Source organism: Mastomys coucha, unplaced genomic scaffold (genome assembly GCF_008632895.1).
Source record: "Mastomys coucha isolate ucsf_1 unplaced genomic scaffold, UCSF_Mcou_1 pScaffold15, whole genome shotgun sequence".
NCBI lineage: Eukaryota > Metazoa > Chordata > Mammalia > Rodentia > Muridae > Mastomys > Mastomys coucha.
The window spans coordinates 144,055,093-144,075,276 of NW_022196897.1; the positions used below are offsets into that span (position 1 = coordinate 144,055,093).

The following is a 20,184-nucleotide window of genomic DNA, read 5'->3' on the forward strand; positions in this document are numbered from 1 at the left end:
CTTCTGCAAGAGCCACAAATACTCTTTACTGCTGAGCCGTCTCTCCAGCCCTTCTCCCAACCTCACAGCGTTCTGGTTTAATAAAGTCTGAGTGTAAAGTATGAATCTCAGTAAACAAGATCTCCTGTGTCCCAGCTTTTATGACCTCATTAATTCTTTCCCTCCTGCCTATAAATAGTATGTCCATAATTCTCTCTTGATTTCCATTAGCATGGCTCTGAGGCCCTCACAGATGGAGATGGAGCAACCCATGAGTTGACAAATCTGCCAAAATACTACCTTCTATGATTAGAGCCTTTAACTCCATGTGACCTTTCCGGAGCAGGCCTCAGTTTTCTTGTCTTTGAGAAGTATGGTGCTAGACTAGTCCCAGGCTCTCTGCCAGCTCTGAAAGCTGAGGGTAGTTGCTGCCTCCACAGCCTTTGAGGACTCTGGGTAGCCAGTGATACAGATGTGGTAAGTGAGTAGGGTCCTGAACAGCTAGACAGGCTTCCCTGACACCTTAGAGATTTGGGTCTGCAGGCCTGAGAGGACCAGTCGAAATTGCTGAGGCCGGGAAGTCAGGTGAGCACTGTGGCTTGCCAGCTGTCAGCTGCACTGGGTTTATTTGGGGTCTTTTAGAAAAAAAACATTTTCTGGGCCTGGTTTTGCTCTTTCTCCTGGAATAATTTATCTGACTGAACTTATTTCTTACCACCTCTGTGAGGTTTCCCATTTAAAAATCAGTCTTCCACTCTCAGGCACAGATTCAATTAAGAATCCATTATTCCTCTGCACAGTAGGTTGGGATTCATACAGCTTTATGTAGTGTTGAAAGCCCAGTTTGTTCAATTTTTTTTTTTGTAGACTAAAATAGTTATTTTGCATTAAAAATTCATTCCTACCACAGGTTTGATAAATATTAAAATTAGCACCATGAATCAATTCGTCTTTTAAAAAAAAAACAAACAAATAAATAAAGGGCAGTTGGAAAGTGCTATCTCGTCTCTGGTGATGACCTTGGGCAGGTCTCCCAACAGTCACTTAGACGCTTGGCTGATTTTCATTTGGTTGGCCAAGTAACTGCTAAGGTCCTTTCAAGGTCTGAAGTTCAATGCCTGGACTTTCAGAAGACTTCTGCCCAGTAAGGATCTTCCTAGTGAACTCAGTGCCTGCATAGTGCCCTCCATGGGTTTTTAATGCTGGCTATCTGTGTGAGTCTTAGTTAGCAAACAGATAAGGCAGTTACAAACATATCTAATAAGCACAAGGTCTGTCAAGTGGGACTGGTACCAGCTCTGAGACAAATTAAGCCTCAGTGATGTCTGTGACTATGTTAAATAATGTAAGTAGGTATTTACATGCACATGTGATGAGAAATTCCAAGTGAAATGTGTTGGAAAGCTGTATGCTGTAGGTGATGTAGTAAGGGGGGGTCAAAACCCCTTACTCTAACCCCCTCAGGGGTTAGATTATCTGGGGTGACACCTCACCTCAGGGTGACATTAGAACCAAAGGAAGATTATCTGGGGTGAGAATTCTTTCAAAGAGTACCACTGGCCGGCCAATGGAGGCGCACGCCCAGCACGGGAGGCAGAGGCAGGTGGATTTCTGAGTTCGAGGCCAGCCTGGTCTACAGAGTGAGTTCCAGGACAGCCAGGGCTACACAGAGAAACCCTGTCTCGGGGGCGGGGGGAGGAGAAAGAGTACCACTGGTCAGAGTGTGGGGTCTCCCAGCAGTGAGCTGTAGGTGCCAGCAGCCTCTTACTGAGAGATATTAGGCCTCCATGAGCTCAGAGTGGACCCTGTAGTATGGCGGCCCCGTGGGCTGTGATGCTCTCTACCTGGCAAAAGCTAAATGATGCAGTGCCAGTAGCTGGTGCACAGATGAGGGATCAAGGAAGAGGAATGTGCCAGCCTGGTGAGGCCTCCACTCCTCAGGTCTGTGAGGGCAGATTGGGTGAGAGCGGTACCCACATTCTGGATGCTCTGTCAGGAAATGCTGGAGAAGGACCATAAGTGAGCTAAGAGCCAGGGAGGGGGCATCACTCTGGAGGACTCTGGGATGGTGTAAGCTTAGGGGACTGGGAGAAGTGAACACACCCCAGAGGGAGTTGTGGAGCCTTGGTCAGGCAGGCTGTGTCACAGTCCTTCAGAAAAGGGCTGCTAATCGCTTTTCCCTTCCTTAGCACCACTCAGTCCCTGAAGGGGTTAGGTCCTTAAAGGAGGTCTCCCTGTGCTATGCTAGCGTCTCACCTGCAGCAGACTGGGAGCAGCCTTGTCAACTTACACTGCAGCTTAGCTCTGTGCGCTGCACGTAAATAGCTTGCGCCTTCCTTAATACTCTGCAGGGAAATGTGGGGTTGGAGGCACTTGCCAGCTCAGTGGATCTCAGTGCTGCTGAGACTGGAGTCCCACCAACCTTCTGTGGATCAAGTTGTTGGTTTATTTTAGGATCCTCAGTTCTCCATTCGCTGCTGTGTTTCTGTTACCCGAATTCATTTCCACAGCACTAAGTTGTTAGTAAATGCACACACTACCCTTCTCTGCGTGTATCTCAATTCTTTTAATTGTGGTAAGATACACAAAACGTGATTAATCACCTGGCCCATTTTTAACGCTTTTTGCTGCATCTGTGATCGATGTGCAGCCAGAACCACTATCCAGTTCCAGAATATTCTCACCCACCTTTAGGAAACCAGATACCCATGAAGCAGTCACTCCGAGATCCCTCACACCCCTGGCAAACAGCTTGCTTTCTATTTGAATCCCTTAATCTAGATATCTAAAGTAAATAGGTTTGTACAAATGTGACCCTTTGGACCTGGCTCTTTGCACTTGGCACAATGCTTCCTGGTTCTTCTACCTGCCTTTGTGCGCGGTGTCAGATCTCATTCCTTTCTAGAATGGAGTGTCATTTTGTTGTATGGGCACGCCACATTATGTTTGCCAGTTAACTTATGGACCTTTGGGTCTGTTTGTTTGGTTTCCCCTCTCAGCTTTGTTGATGAAGCTGCCGTGAACGCCTGTTTTGGTTTGCACACCTGTTCTCAATTCCTTATGGTATGTGCCTCGGAGCGCAACGGCCAGGTCACAGGGTAATTGATTGCTTAACTTCTCATGGAATGTGTTAGTTGAGTTCTCTGAGGATTAGAACCTGCAGAGATAAATTGCATTGTAAAAAAAAAGAAAAAAGAAAAAAACGAACCTCTTACATTGGCTTACACAGTTGGAGGCTGGCTGGTCCTTGGCTATGTGCATACCAGGAAGACAGAAGACCCAGGATCTGCTCACCCCAAGAAGCTAGGAGCCTCAGAAAAAGAGGGACTGAGCTGATACAGTCCCAGTTGGAGTCTGAAGACCTGAAGGCTCCCTAGAGTCACAGGTTTGAATCACATCCAAATTGGTCAGATGTTCATGGGTGATGGTAGCCACAGTAGCAGCGAGCCTGGGGTGCACATGGTTCCATTTGGGTCCATCCACGTTCAGACTGACCCTTTACCCTTCATTTGCTCTCATACAAACCATCATTCTCTTGAGAGGCTCTCACCCAGAATCTAGAATGCAGGCTGCTTTCCAGCCAGCCAGGGTGACATGATTAGCCATCATGAGCAGCTTTCCGCAGCACCTGATCATTTCCATCTGTGCCAGCAATTGGGCAGCATTCCAGTTTCCCAACATTCCTTACTGTGGTCTTCTAAGATTTGATATCGTCTTTATAAAGTGTGCTCATTACCACTATAAATGCATACATATAATACATATACATGAATGATAGAGGAGAGAGGTGATGGAGGAGATTGCTGTGGTTTTTTTTTTTTTTTTTAATAGTTGGTTCCTTCTTGTGCCTGGAGGCCATCATCAGTCTTCGCTAAGGGCCCTGTGGACTGCTTGAGGCCCACCCTGCTGGGAGCCAGCCCCGACTGGGAGTTTCTTCTTCGTTGTCGGTTCTTCTTGAGGCAGTGGAGGGAGAAGAGCGCAGGCAGGGGTAAGACTCAGTCTTACGATTTCTGGGGTAAGGCCTAGTCTTTCGAGATATTTAGGGCTGCTGTGTAATAAAAAGTTTACTTATCTAAGTCTACGTTACTGCGCTATTGTAGCTGACCTGCCTTCTGTGATCCTCTGAGGCCAGAAACTGCTGTTTCTGGCACTTAGCACCTCTTCCTCAAGCCACAAAGAATTAAGTAAATAGCCTTTGTTCTATCTCAGCGGGAACTGCTGGGCTCTAACTTTCAGCCTACTAGTCGGAAGACACAGGAAAAGACTCTTAGAGAAGTGATTACAGAATTTATTACTAAGTTGTAAAAAGTTTCCTATGAAAGCTATCTAAGGGGAAAATCGAAAAGATCCTAAGTGGGGAGAGGGAAAAGTTTTCTTTCTTTTTTTTGGGGGGAGGGGGTGGGGTTCGAGACAGGGTTTCTCTGTGTATCCCTGGCTGTCCTGGACCTCGCTTTGTAGACCAGGATGGCCTCAAACTCAGAAATCCACCTGCCTCTGCCTCCCAAGTGCTGGGATTAAGGGCGTGAGCCACCACTGCCGGTGGGAAAGGTTTTCTAAGTGGGGAAAGAGAAAAGAATCTACTCTATCTAGCTCCACCTCATCTCTTTGTCCCCAGTACTTATACATCTTTCAGAATACATGATCACATGTTACAAAGTTCATCACAAGTTCACACCAAAAATCAAATCATAAATTGAAATAGAAGTTTACAACAGCAAATGTTTAAATGCATATCCATTAGGAGTAATTAGCTAGCTAAACATCCACCACCTGTCTCAGCCCCACAGGTTCACTGAAGGTTTAAGATAATACCTAAGTTTTAGGTGAGGTTTTGTATAGATGAACCCAGTCAATATTTTATCTTCTGTCATAGCACCTACAATAAAGCGTTAGTCCCCCTTTTATGACCTTTGGTTAATTGTTTTACAACCTTTTGGAATGTGCTCTGAGTAGGAGAAAGTCTGGTTACCATCTAAGGGCAATTAACTGCTGACACTTGGGAGACTGGCAAAGTTCTCATTGCAGTTTTGACTATCAGAAAAGGATCTAATAGCAATCCCATTATCAAAGAGCTTAATAATCACAGATATAATTTTAGAAATTCTTATAGGATCATCATTAAGACTTAAGTCATAGAGGCTGGCCTCTAATTCTCTTGTCCTGAGTTCTAGGAGGACAAATGTACATCACTACATCTGGTGCTAAACACTTTAAAATGGGAATTTAAAAGTTCATTCGGTCATATGATGACTTCGCCAACCCAGGTTAACCTTAAGGATTTTCTTTCCAGCTCAACACTTAATAAGAATGTTCATAGAACTTAGCTTCCTGGTAGAGTTGTAAAACTCAAGACTATTCATGAGCTAGCTCTAGACACACTTAAAAAAAAATCTCTACCAATCTTCAGTAAGGGCATCATCTATTGGTTAAATGGCATTTTGAATAAGAGTTAATAACAAAAAATAACTAACCAGTGAAGAATTAGCCAGTATGGGAAAGCCTAAACTCAACCATGTTAGAAATCACAAGAAAAGGAAGGGGTCTGAACATCTCAGCAGACAGAAGCAAGACCCAACTGTGCGCTGCCTGGAAGAAACCAACTTCAACTATAAAGGACACAAGCAGTTTAAAGATAAAGAATGGGGGCTGCGACTATAGATCAGTTGGTAGAATGTTTACCTAGCATGCTTGAAGCCATGAGTTCAAGCCCTACATGTCTTGTCCCAGTACTGGGAAGACAGAAGCAGGAGAATCAGAATTCAACATCATTCTCAACTGAGTTTTTTGTTTTGTTTTACTGAGTTCAAGGGCAGCCTGAGATACATAAGACTGTTTCTCTTTGGTTCTTTAGAGAAGTAAAGATGACAAATATATATCATGCTTATACCAAACCAACCTGGGTAATAATATTGGAAAAATGACATCAAAGAAAAGAATGTTACTATTGGTGGAACAGTTCATTTTGTAATGGTAAAAAGCTAAGGTAATAAAAAGGTATAATCCTAAGTAATTATGCATCTAATAACAGCTTGAAAATGCATAATGCAAAAGCTGACGAAGTTGAAAAGGAAATAGGCAAACATACTATTATAATAGAGATGCCAATACCTACTCTCAATGATTGACGGGATGAGGAGTACAGACTACACGCTTGTGTACTCATCCATCTCCGATGTTAGAACCCTGGTCCCCACAGTGACATCTGAAAATAAGGTTTGAGGTCTCCGTGGGGTTTTTCTACAGAGAGCAGTGTCAAACTGTAAACACCAGGAGGGGGAAGCTGCAGTTGCCAGTCTTTGCACATACAAACCAATTATTCATAAACACTCAGACCCAGACCCCCAAGGAAAACTTTGCCATACCTTTTGAGCATGGGCAGATGGGGAACCCATGGCGTGTGCCCATGCCAACAATATACATTTACTCAGGACTTGACTCATGCCTTGCTTCCTCACACCCCCCTCCACCCCCCCCACCCCACCCCGACCCGGCTGCCTACAGAGATTAGCTCACTGGCAACAGTGTAGAAAAGAGTTTAGGGAGAAACACCCTGGCCCTAGCTTGACCCTGAGCTAAGATACTTGAGAATCCCTGTGATTTATCAGCCAAACAGTGTTACATAGTTAAAGGCCAAGCAATACTTCCGGCTGCCCTGTATTTTTTCCAGTAGCTCACTGCGCATGCCTCAAAGACCCTATAAAAACTTGCCCCTCTGCCCAGCCCTCTGCTGTGTCTCTTCCCAGTCACAGCCATTCTGTGTATTCCCCAATAAATCTCTTGTGTGAGTTTTGTTGCCTGGTGTGACTTTGTGGTATTCCTTGACTCTTGCCTGCGGAGATACCCTTGCAGCAGAAAAACACCTTTTTTTGGTGCCACAACTTGGGCTCTTCTGTTGCCTGTGCTCCTGCTATCCGGGTCTGAGCCACACCAAGACCCTGTCCCTCCCTCATCCTCAGTCTACCTACTGTGAACTCACCTCTCATTCAGTATCCCCCTAGCAGTAATTCAGGAAGTTTCTCCATCAGTCAGTGGAAACAACTTCCTGAGTCCAAGGTGGCCCGAGCCATGGTATTTAAGGCAAGGGCTGGCCCTCTTCACTGACAGCCCCCCTCCCCCACCTTAGCTGCAATCCTGCAGCTTCCTTAGACCTTGAGAACCTTTCCTGACCCCGCCCCCCCAGGTTCTATCTTCGCCTTCCACTCAAAGCTGCCTGTACTCCCACAGCGGCTTTTACACTATTGTATCCTATTTCCTATCTCTTTTCTGTGGATTAGATCTCATTCCTGAGCCCCTTTTTTCCCCTTGCCTTCTGGCAAGCCTTTGGAACTTGTCAAAAACCCTGGTCCCCATTCAAGTCCTCCCTGAAACCTGGGGATGCTCTCCACTACAGGCTCCTATGACCCTTTTCCCTACACCTCCCCCCAATCCATGGGAACAGTGACATCCATACCCTCTCATTCCCCCTTGGGATGCCTCCTAGAAAACTTCCTGCTGCTCCACCTGGCACCCGACTTGAGTAGCCCTAAATTTGGCTTCAATAACCCTTAGATTACTAACCTAAATGGCTACCTAATGGTACCCTAGATCTCAATACTCAGGACCTTTATAACTACTGCAAGCAATCAGGGAAATGGGAAGAGAACCCCTGTGTCCAGGCTTTCTCTTCTCACCTCTCAACGTCCTCTCTCCGGTCCTCCTGGTCCTCCACCCAGCTCCCCTTAGCCATGAAGCCTGAACCAGGTGATTCCCACTATTTTTGACCTAGCTGATGAGCCTCCCCCCATCTGCATCAACCCACAGCTCCTTCTCCTCCTCTGGCCCCTCTGGTCTCCCCTTCTTCAGCAACAGGCCACACTAATCCAATCTCCCTGGCGCTCACTTTCTGCCCACCATCAGCCCTTAGCCCTCTTGCAGCTGCTTCTCACTACACCATGGGATGCTCTCTCCCCTCTCCCTTCTTCCCTCTCCCCTCCCAGCCTAACCTGGCCCGGTTCTCCCTTTGCAGAAAGTCTCTCAGATGGATGGCTTCATCAGGGTATATTTCATCTTCTCACTGAGCAAACTTTCTCAGAAAAAAGGATTGGGCTCCTATATCACTATCCCTCCACCTTTATTAAAGAATTCCAATATAGACCAGTCTTTCAACCTCACCTTCCCGGAGGTTTATATGATTCTCACCAACAACCTTCTCCTCCCTGAGAGTGCTCATGAGCCTGGGAACAGGCTAGGGCACAGCCAGAGTCCACCAAATTAATGCTGCCACTCTGTCAGGACCAAGTCCCTGACCTAGATCCTGAATGGAGCAATACCTCAGGGGCATGTTAGCGAGAGTTCACTCATAGCTTGCCTCCTCTCCTGGCTAGTCTCTGTAAGGATGCCCCAAAAGAGGGAAATTATGAAAAAGTCTAAGAGGTCATCCAGGACAAGCACAAACCCCATCTAGATCCCTGAACCACCTTATGAAGGCCCTACTACCATAAATCAATCTGGATCCCAAGGCCCCCAGATGGGAAACAACTCCTATGGTCTTTCTTCTCCCAGAGTTTCCCTGACATTAGGGCCAAACTTAAATGCCTAGAGACAGGTGCCCTGATTCCACAGGAGAAAGTCTTAGCAGTGGCCTTCAAGGTGTACCATAAGAGAGATTTAAAAAGCCCGAAAGTAAAAACCTGATGCTAAGTCCTTTCAGTTGGCATAGCAACTGCCCAAAAGCCTCCCAAAGCCTGAGAACCTCCAGGTCTCTGCTTCAGATGTGGTCAGGGGGGTCACTGAGCCCAGGCCTGCCTGAGCCCTCATAAACCACCCATGTCCAAAGTGCCATCCTGTTGTCTGTCCCTATGTCCCTCAGAGTATGGGGACATCAGGCCCAGATCATCCTCTAGCCTACCTCTTAGGCCTGGTCATAAGTGACTATAAGTGGGTTTAACCGCTGCACTCCAACAGGTAGTCACAGGCATCATGCTATCAGAGTGGCCACTCTTCTTCCTTCTGGACATTGGGGCCACTTACTCCAGTCTGATAGAGTTTTGAGGACCCAGCTCCCCTTCTTATTCTATTATCGAGGTTGGGGGACAGTCTTACCAACCTGACCAAACCATACCACTCAGTTGTATCTTTAGGGGTATCCCATTTACCCACTCCCAGTGGTACCAGCCTGTCCCATCCCCTTGCTAGGGGGAAAGACCTCCTAGCCATAGTGGGAGCCTCTATTTCCTTTGCTCCCTTCACCTGCTTGACCTCAGACTCACCGGCCATTCCCCTCCGCTTTCTCTTCCAAATCATGTGATCTGACATACCCTTTCCCATGCCAGACTGACTTCTAAGTGCATCCCTGAGTCTGGGACAGTCAAAACTCTTTTATAGCCAAGCATGACCCACTTCCCATCAAACTACAAAACCTTTAACTCTTGTTCACAGAAAAAAAAACGAGATGTCACCCTCCCACCTGCCTGCCTGGTTCTGGTTGTTTGGAAAGTTTTGTCTGTCTGTTTTGTGTGTGCAGACAGCTCTGTGTTTCTGGTGTGTCCACCAGTCCTGTGGCAAACACGGGAGCCGAGATGAAACTAGGTCAGGCCCAGCTGAATGTATAAATGGTAGTGGCCACAGCATGTTTTGTTTCTGACTGGTCTCCTTGGAGCATGTGAGCTTTCTGTGTTCAGTGTTTACTGGTTATATCTTTGCTCTCTCTGCCGCTGCCAGCCACCAACACCAAGGCTGCTTACCGTGGCTGCTTTGATGGCCAGCGCTTAGAATTTATCTCTGAGCTTTCTGGTCACTGAAACCAGTATAGCTGGGATTCAACTGTCTTTTGAGGATGCAGATCCTCAAATTTTGTGGATAATATTAAAGTTGTTTTATTCTGTTCCACTTTATTGGAAAGCTGGCTCTGGAGTTGGGCGATGGCTCCCCCTCCTCTAGACCCTACCAAGTTTATCTAAGGGTTCCCTCCAAAATCTCTGTTCTGTGTCAGGCAGACCACCTGACTGTGACAGAGAAAGGAGAGCAAAACAAGGTCAAAGGATTCAGCGGAACCTGCTGTGCAATGACGGCTCCCAGCCGTCTGCTCTGGTGAATGTTAGATGGAAAATGGAAGTGCTTAGTGCTGAAGGTCTAAGAAAGTGAGGACGGAACGCTGGTGTTTTAAGGTATGAAAATGCAAGTTGTAAAGATTATAAGAAAGTAATCTAAGATATGTTTTGGATCTCTTTCTCTCTCTATTTGAAGGTGAGTTTTAATATTGATCAATGGAGTTCTGATAAGCTGATAAAGCACTGACTGCTGTTATCTGTGGAAAGCTCTAGATTTTAAATTTTCTCTTTGGTTGTCTTCTAAGTATAGACTTAAAGGTGCTTTTCACTCTGCTAAAAACACCTCTTCCCGATCTCTATGTCTGTCCCTCCAGACAGAAGAAAAATGTTCATGCTTTTTAACCCCAAGCCTCTACCGTGACTTGAAAGTGCGCATCCACTCCAGCTGTGTTACAGACAGCTGTTAGCTACCTTTCTACAGCGTGGATAGCAGTGCAGATTATAAACAGTGGCGATGTTAATAGATCCAAAACATTCACGTCTTCTTATAAACAATGAATTCATGTAAGCTTTGGGGAATTGAGGGATTCATAAGACTTGGCTCTACCTCTCACAGGTCAACTGAACTAAAAATAAGTTCAGCCTATTCCTGAGGGCGGGATCTCTATCCCCTCCCTGGTCTTGGGGCATCTCCCTCCCCCAATTACCAAGACTTATGGGCCCAAAAGTTCCACATATGTGATCATCCTTTAAGTTCCTAAACTTTAACTTCTGTCCCTCGTCTGTAGCTATCTCAGCAAAGCTCCTCTCAGCTGGTGATCACCATCAGCTGTGGACTACCAGTGCCCCAGTGGCTGTGAGCCCTGGTCTTGCTGAAAGCTGATATGAACCAGTCCAGCCGATGTGGTTGCCCGTCTCTTCAGCTGGGCCAGTGAACCAGATGAATGCCCCATTTCGTGAGTCCTCTCCTGGCCTTTGACTAGCATTCCAGCCTTCCTGGGCCCTGCCTGACAACAGGGTTTCAGCAGTGGTTACAGAAGAGAGCATGTCGCCCCTTCTAACAGGCTGTAGTATTAGGGTCAACAGGAAACTCTCTGGCATAGGGGACAAAATGGCTACTCTAGTGCCTGTCGGTATACCAGGAAAGATACCTGTTAAACCAAGCTGACCCAAATCTATCAACAGGTAGATTCTTCTGCCGAAATAGTTCTACAGTATGATAGGGCACTCCACTGGCTTTATGCAGGACAAGGAGATTATTGTGTGGCTCTAAGGAAAAAAAAAAAAAAAACCTTGTTCTATACAAACCACTTGATAACCATTAGAGAAAATCAGCTAGGATTAGATCCACTAACAGTGGGGAAGCCTTTGTCTCTTCACCAGGGAGGAATGCTGCTTCTAGGACAACCAATCAGGTACAGTAAAAGACAAGATCTGACAACTTTAGACAGATCTCCAATAAATGTAAGGAGCAGCTCAATGCTTGTGGCCAGCGGATCCTTGACAATCCAATATGGAGTTGATATTGTTCTTCTTCTTCCCTTTTTCTAGGAGGAGTCCTTTCCCTAATCCTAATTGTTTCCTGCCTTATACACTTTTTGTCTAGATTTTTTTGTTTGTTTATTTCTTTGGTTTTTTTGTTTGTTTGTTTTTGTTTTGTTTTTTGGTTTTTCAAGACAGGGTTTCTCTGTGTAGCCCTGGCTGTCCTGGAACTCACTCTGTAGACCAGGCTTACCTCGAACCCAGAAATCCACCTGCCTCTGCCTCCCAAGTGCTGTTCCCTAGAAGCAGCATTCCTCCCTGGCGAAGAGACAAAGGCTTCCCCACTGTTAGTGGATCTAATCCTAGCTGATTTTCTCTAATGGTTATCAAGTGGTTTGTATAGAACAAGGTTTCTTTTTTTTTCTTAGAGCCACACAATAATCTCCTTGGGATTTAATCCTGGGATTAAAGATGTGTGCCACCACTGCCTGGCTTGTCTACATTTTTTACAATAAATTTGAAAGATTCCCAAGCAGACCTTAAACCAGTTGTTATTATAGGATTATCGTCCTGATGGTGAAGACCAAGCTTGCCAAAGACTTTGATGTCCCCATATAGCAGGAAGTAGTCTAATGATAATGTTGCCCTTGTTCCCGACTTTGATTACTTATCAAAAGTAAACAAAAGGGGGAAGGCCAAGAGAAAAACACCTTGCCCCTAGCTTGATGCTAGAGACTTGGAAATCCCTGCCCTGTAACTCAGCATCAACAGGCAAATGTTTCAGAGATACCGACCAAGACCAAGCGAGACTTCCGACCGACCGCACTGAGCTTTCCCATATGTTCATTGGCGCTTTTACAGGATGCTGAAAGTCCAGGTGGGAAAACAGAAGATCTGAGAGGTCACCGCTTACCCGAGAGTATGAAGGATGGATTTCATCCCCCAGCTCTGCCTGGCCCCAGCTTTCCTTCTGCCCTACTCCATAGATGGAGACTAGACTTGGAAAACACAAAGCCTTTTGTGTTACACAAGGAAGTAACTGAGGTCCAGAGAAAAAAATATCTCCCTGAGTTCCTACAGCTGTTTCTTGCCTCCCGATTTATTGCTCCGTTGTTACAGCCAAGCGGAGGTGAGCGGCGAGACAGAACCCAGCTTATCAAGTGTAATGTTAACATGACACAGATAACTGCTGTTTCAAAACAGATAATCATATTTCTATTAGAATTGTGAGGGAAGAGCTAGCTTCTGAGACACAGTGTGTGTGGATGCACAAGGGTGCAGGTGTATGTATGTGTGTAGAGGAGTGTATATAGGTATACTTTGTGTATAGATGTATATGTATGCAGGGGTGTGTATGTGTGTGTAGTGATGTATATGTATGTATGCATAGAGAGATGTGTATGTATGTACAGAGGTGTGTATGTGGGTGTATCGGGCATGTGTGTGTGCGCATATGTGTGATATGCCAGACGTGGAACTCAGGGCCACCGAGGCACATCTCCAGCCCAGCTAACAGTTATCAAACAATCTTGGGCCTGGGTTACGTCTGGTGCCCCAGAGCCCTCAGCTCTCACATGAAAGGGCTGTACTCTGAGCACTTCTCAGAACAGGGCCAGAGAGTCCAAGATATTTTCAGAATGATGGAATAAAGAATATGCAGACACAGTTTTATAGTAAGAGGACTCAGGCTATAATCTTTCTGGTGCTGTGGTTTGTGGTATGGTGTGTGTGTGTGTGTGTGTGTGTGTGTGTATGTATGTGTGTGCTGTATGTATGTGTACATGTGTTGAATGTGTATGTGTGTATATGTATGTGGCATGTATATATGTATGTGTAGTGTGTGTGTATATGTATATGTACACTGTGTATGTATGTGTATATGTGTTGTGTATATTTGTGTGTATATGTGTGTGGTGTGTGTATGTGTGGTGTGTGTATATATGTGTGTGTATATATGTATGTGTGTGGTATGTGTATGTGTGGGGTTTGTATATATGTATGTGGTATGTGTATGTGTATATATGTATGTGGCATGTGGATATTATGTGGTGTGTATATCTGTATGTGTGGTGCGTGTGTATATGTGTGCATACATGTATGTGTATATATATGTATGTGGTATGTGTATGTGTGTATATGTATTTGGTGTGTGTATGTGTATGTATGTGCTGTGTGTGCACGTGCGTGTGTTTGGTGGCTCCTTTAATTTTGTGGCAGTTATGGGTGCTGCAGAATTGCTCTGAGGAGGCCCAGCCACTGTGTGACCTGACTTTCTCTTTTTCCACAGCACAGCACAGGGACCAGCCTGTTCTCACCTGCCTCTGTTAGTGTGCCTTTTCCAAGAACACAAGCCTGCCTGTGTGCTTACATGTGGCTATACATGTGGCTACAGCTGCTTTGCCCCATGGCCCAGCTGGATGGTTCAGGACAGTCACTATGTCCCACATACCTTAAAATGCTTTGTCCAGCTCATGCATCCTGTTGCCACGTCACAGGGCGGATGACAGCAGTTAGTACCGTGTCTGCCATGAAGAACAATGATCTGAGGATGTCAACCTGTGTGTGGCTGCCAAGAAACACACCCCATGCAGGCCCTGATGAAACTATTTTACTGGGACCAGTTCTGGGCAATGGCTTACAGCATGGCACAGTCCCCTCTGCAGGGCCCTTTACAGGGCAGGCCTGGCAGAGCTCTGGCTTCAAGTGACACGCTCTTCACGACAGCAGAGACTGTGGTGGCCCTGAATTATCTTGCTATTAATTAATGAGGTCTTCATGTGGTTTCAACACGTGCACTTTCAGACTCTCAGGTCCTTACAGTGTATACTTCTCTGTACTCTGGCTTAGGGACCTACTGTGCAATACATTGGCCTAGGGACCTACTGTGTAACACAGCCTCTAGATATGTGCTAGGCTGAAAGCCAGGTTCCAGTGTGTTCTGTTTCCCTAGAAAGGATCTCAGTAACAGCGCCTCCCTTCAGGATTTGTTTCCATTTCACTGAAATCAGATTAGTCCACTCAGAAGGCTTCAGGTTAAGGCAAAGAGCCTCGCTCTTGGACTCCATGGAAGCCCCAACCTGAAGACTGCAGTTGCGATAGTAAGTGCTTTCAGAACTCCCAGGAAGTTCTCTCTGGAGGTGAGCACTGCCTGCTGTGCAGAGAGGAAATACACAGGAAGTTAGAAGTAAGCGGTCACTCTGGGCCCTGGTGGCTTCAAATTTCAACCTCACCTTTTAACTGACTTTTATGTGGGCTTCGTTATTCAAATGATACGTAGGTGTATGCAGCAGGGGTCGAATTCATACTGTTCACCTAAGCCAAGCTACGTGTTTCTTGAGGAAACTGTTTGCAGATGCAGATGGGGTGGGCAGCGGGGGTGGGGTGGGGTGGGGGGTTGAGGGGTGGAGGGCGGGGCCGGGGCTGGGGGACGCCTGAGATGACCTTCAGCTGGATGCAGCCTTTCTCCTTTGGAGAAGTTGCTGCAAGAGCTCCATGCTTATAAGGTCACAGCTGTTCTGACAAGATGCTGAAAGGAACACCAGCCAGTCACAGGAGGGTGGACAGACCACCAAGGAAGGGCTAGAAGACCTGGAAGATCATAGCTTGTAGAGGAAGAGAAAGCAAGTCGGGTGTGCTCAGGGGCTATGCATGAGCGTGGGTCACGGAAGGCAGATAGATAGCTCTTACTTGGAGGATAGAACTGGGACCAAGTTCTAGGAGGTAGATCTGTTGAGATGGCTGGCCTTTCTCAGCCAGGAGCTCTAACAGAGCCTCTTCTTTACAAAGAGAATTAAATAGCCTACACTAGACCCCCCTCCCAGATCCAACAGTCTAGACTCCTAATATTTTTGTTGGCCTTGAGATGAGGTTAATTGATAATCTTGGTCAGGTCAAGACCACTTCTATTTTAAAGCTGGATGCTCACCAAGAGCTTGATAAATGATGTCCTCACCGATTTCCCAGGCTGCTTGCTGATGAAGTGCTCAGTGCCCTGACATTGCTCAGGATCTGCCCGTCTCTGACAAAGTTGGGAGTCAACCCAGATCGGCACCATCTGGGAAACTTGGTCATGGCTCAAGAATCCAGAGGAGGTCCTCCAAAGACTTTTGATAGTTGCCGAGGCTGACTGCGGAACTTCAGAAGGAAGGGCCGAGCAGATGTGGACCTGATGTACCCAGAGCTCAGCTGCATCTGGACTTCATGGTCATGACCTAAGTCATCCCCAGCTTTGGCTTTCCTATCTGCCCCAGCCTACATGAGCAAGAGAAGCTGGCAATGAAGCAATCAAAGTTGATGAGGCCAGTAGCAGACATTCTGCCATGACATGTTTCTAATAAGCTGTGGCTTAAACCAGGTTCTCTCTCACCTCCCCAGCCCTCTCCCGACAGGGGACAACTAGTAGTTATTGCCCTGTTGCTAGAGGCATCCTCTTAAACCAATGCCAACTCATCTGGGAGAAGAGTGAGAGGAAAATGAGTCTCAGCCATGATGGGAGAGAGGTTGTAAATGCCCTAGGGCTGGGGCGGCTGGGAGGGATGAAGAATGGATAAAGAAAATGTGGCACTCCCCTACAGAGGAGCTTATTGTGCCATAAAGAAGAACGAGATTATGGAACTTGTAGTGGAGTGGGTGTGATCTTCTGTAAAGCGTGCCCAATCCAAAAAGACATAGAGTGTTTTTCTCTAATACACAGAATCTAGATGTGCATATGTGTGCATGCATGTGCGTGTGTGTGTATGTGTGTGCATGTGCTCATGTGCGCGTGTGCGTGTGTGTGAATGCCATGAAAGCATGAATGCAGAAGAGGGTCTGTTGCTGAGAGAAAGGAGAAGAATGGGGGTTGAGCAAGAATGGGTAATGGGGTGAGTATGAGCCAAGGAGGGGCTGTGCCTGTGTGAGGATGTCCTAACAAGACCCGTTATTTTGTATGCACATTAAAAAAAAATCCATTTTCTCCATGATAATAAACAGATGAAAGAAGCAAACAAGCAGACTGGAGAAGAGGATAGCGTGTGGAGGCTGGACAGCCAGTCATGCTCAGTTCAGCCAAGTGTCGGTACTCTGGACTGCATCGAAGGAGGGTCTGATTTTCCTAAGGAAAGCTGGGACCCTCGGTTTTCATGTGAAAGCACTTGGCTTCAGAATAACAATTTGCCACTCTTATCAGAAGTGGTCCCCTCCTCTGGAGGTTAGCGGCAGAGGCCCACACAGCAGCCTGTGGTCTGGGGAGGGCTCTAATCTAGGAACAACCTACCAGCCTTTGAGCAGAGCTGAGTCCCATCCTACCTGAGTGCAAGGGGCCCAGGCTTGGAGTTTAACCCCGCTTTCAAGGCTCATACCCCCCTTTGGAGTTGACCTAGAATATCCCAGGTCTTGACCATCTCTAGAGATCTAGAACCTTCAGGGAGAGAACTCAAAGAGGCACAGTTTAGAAATGTGGAGGCAGTTCTTGACTTGGGGTAAAGCCACTGTTTCCTGATTGGTTGTGTGTCTTTAGGGACGGCTGGCACTTAAAGAGTTTGCCAAGAGGACGCTCCATCAGTGGCTTGCAGAGACTTTGTGCCGGAGGCTTAAGGCTGACAGAGTGATCTGCTGGCATTTGTCCGCTGCCCATAGTGAAGGCTGTAATGGCTGGAGGTAGGACTTGCAACATGGAAATTGGCAGGGAAGCCAGTCACACCAGCAGCATGGCCTCTTGACAGAAGTCTTACTGGTTACAGCACTGGTGGCCCCGTCCTGTCTCTGGGTCTCAGTTTCCTCTCTTGAACATGAAGCTGATTTCTGAGTCCCTTCTTTACCCCAGAGTCCAGTCACTCTAATGGGCTCATCTTTTCCGAATTGCTCTTTACCAGCAGAAGGACTTGGACTGCAACCGTGTGTAAGAGAGCATGTGAGTGTGTGAGTGTGTGAGTGTGCTGTGTGCATGGATGCATGGGCGCCTGCGTGTGGGTGTATGTGAAGGCCACAGGGCAGCCTCGGATGTCACACCTCAGCTCCCACCCACCAGTTTTCAGGCAGGGTCTCTCACTGACTGGAGCTTTCCCAGAAGGCTGAGCTGGGTGGCCTTCAAGCTGTAGAGACCTCCCTGCTTCTGCCTCCCTAGAGCTGGGGTCACACAGCAGCCTAGGAGTTAGATTCAAGTCACTGTGGTTGGAATACAAGAGTTTTAGCGACTGAGCTGTCCTCCCAGGCTGGTTTGGGTTGTTTGCTCTTCTATCTGACTGAGTCGGGGTCTTTACCTGGACCTTGTGATCTTAATCAGCCACTAAGCATGAGGTATGATAGGTACAGTTAGCAAAACTAGACACAGGTGGAACTGAAATATACTGCTGTTAGCGGTGGATGCTGCTGCCTACCATCCCATAAAGGCAAACTGGTGGTGCATGCCTACATTCAGGATATAATGGCAGAAGGATCAGAAGTTGAAGGTCATCCTTGGCTACATGACAACTTTGAGGCCAGCCTGGGCTACATGAAATCCCATTTCAAAAAACCAAACCAAACCCACAGCCCACGTTTGTCAGGCACGAGCAGTCTTGAGGCAGATGTGATAACCAGTCCCCAAAAGAATGGGTACTCACAAAACGTACTGTGACAAGACAGATAAGTGTTCCCAGGTAACTCAAACCTGGCCGGAGCAGGCAGGGACAGCTCTTTTGAGGAAGTGACTCACGCTCGGGGCCAAAGGGCAATTAGGGGTTAGTCAGAACAAGAAAAGTCATCCTAAACTGGGCGGTGGTGGTGCATGCCTTTAATCCCAGCACTTGGGAGGCAGAGGCAGGCGGATTTCTGAGTTTGAGGCCAGCCTGGTCTACAGAGTGAGTTCCAGGACAGCCAGGGCTATACAGAGAAACCCTGTCTCAAAAAAACAAAAACAAAAAAAAGTCATCCTAGAAAAGGGACAACCATGTGGGCAATCCTGGATCAGGAGGGGACAATGTTAAGTTAAAGTCTGAAAGGCTGAATCGTCTCACGTGGTGAGAGGAAACCATGCAAGGTATGGCCGGCCAGGTCTGGGAAGAGCTGGGCCTGCAGATGTTGGAGACTAATGACTGGCTCTCTGGAGAGTACCGTGAAGGTGAACTGGCCTCTAATCTCTTTAAGTCCACGGGAGTCAGGTCCCAGCAACAGCTCCCACGGGGTAGGCAGCTTCTGAGATCCCCTCCCCTTTGATCATTGCCTGCTCCTGAGCATGGGTTCACTTGTTGACCGGAATCTTAACTAAGCAGAGGCACCACGTGGGGAGGTCAGTGTCACGATGACATGTGACAGGCTTGGATGTGGATCTTCTGAGACCTGTCAACAGCTAGTGAGGAACTGTGGAACATGAGCTTGCCCTAGGCAAGCCTTGAGGTGACTGTCAGCAAGGCTAATGTCTTGAATGCAACTTCTCAGAACCCTGGTGAGTCAGGATCACCCAATTAAGCCAGGTTCAGATCCGGCGATCAGAAACAGATGGGATTAGTTCGTGGCTCTGGCTGCTCTGTCCTGGGTGACTGATTATGCAGCAATAGAAGACCATCTCAGCTCATCCTCCTTGGGCTTTGCCTGGCTCCAGGGGATGGGAGGGGTAACCTTAGAGCATGCACTTCAAGGGAGGCAGTGAGGCTAAGAGCATTTGGTACTGCTGCCAGCCAGTCCCAGCTCTCTTGGGGTGCTGGTCAGAGGAGGGGCTCTTGTTGAGGAAAGGGACATCCTGAAAGCTGGCACTTATTAGTGGCTTCACCACCCTCCATCTGTCCATGATGGGCCTACTGAGAGCAGAGCCAGCGAATCAGTCTGGCCCAGGTCCCCAACAGGCATCAGCTCCAGCCCAAGGTCTTCTGTCTTACGAGTCAGGAGAGAGACTTCTGGGCTACCCCTGGTACCAAGGACACCAGAAAAGGAAGCCTGTGGGATGGGGAGCCTGTATACTGGCCACCAGTTTCCCTTGGTGAAGCAGGCACAGTCATGACCCATTTTGCAGGGGAGAACATGGGCCGTGGGTTTTGAGGCTGCAAAGTTCAGGATCGTCTGTCGGTCTGGCCCCAACGTTGTCCAGCCTCCTCAGCTCCTCCATAGTGAGGAGTAGTGCTTTAGAAATTTAGGAGAGCTGCTTTGAGGTAAGATCGGAGAGCTGTAGAGGCAGGATTCCTCCTCGTCCACACCTGCTCTTATAAAACCAACTGGGCCACGCCACGTCATGAAAAGTTCCATTTGAAACAGCGACAAAACCCCAAACCGAACCAGGAGGCATGATTCTTTTGTTCAGAGTGTGTGGTCTGATCTGAGAAGGCTCCAAGACTCAGGTCTCCATGTACTGTGTGACGTAGGTGCTAACGTGGTTCCCAACCCCTGGAGATTTGTGGTGGTGGGGACTCAGGGAAGTCAAGCGTGAAGAGCCCTGAGCACAAAGCAAGGCACGGGGGTGGGGGGGTGGGGGAAGATGGGGGGGAAGGTTGGGGGATGGGGGGGGGTAAACGCTTGGAATGCTACTGCTGCTTGGAAAGCCCTGTGACAGGGTGTGATACGGAGCTTCTTGTTCCGGGCGGCAGCAGCTTTGACAGAGACCTCCCTGGTCATACACTTGTGGAGAGGTCTCCAGCTCAACAGCCACCTCCGATGGCCCACACCTGAGCTAGGAGGCAGCCCCTGGGGGGTAGGAGTTGGAGGATGGTGGAGGAATGATGTGGTGGGGTTTTCCCTGAAACTAAAA

General features: G+C 47.4%; 1 long non-coding RNA gene across 3 annotated transcripts; it reads left to right on the forward strand.

The window, feature by feature from the left end:
* The first annotated feature begins 9,615 nt into the window (after positions 1–9,615).
* Positions 9,616–16,107, forward strand: LOC116092489. 3 transcript variants are annotated; one of them, XR_004119282.1, is made up of 5 exons: positions 9,616–10,124; positions 10,796–10,963; positions 12,351–12,618; positions 13,777–14,626; positions 15,453–16,107. It is a non-coding gene; the product is annotated as an uncharacterized LOC116092489 (long non-coding RNA). The 3 variants fall into 3 exon arrangements; XR_004119283.1 differs by having other exon boundaries at positions 13,777–14,587; XR_004119281.1 differs by lacking the exon at positions 15,453–16,107 and having other exon boundaries at positions 13,777–14,801.
* Positions 16,108–20,184: the final 4,077 nt, after the last annotated feature.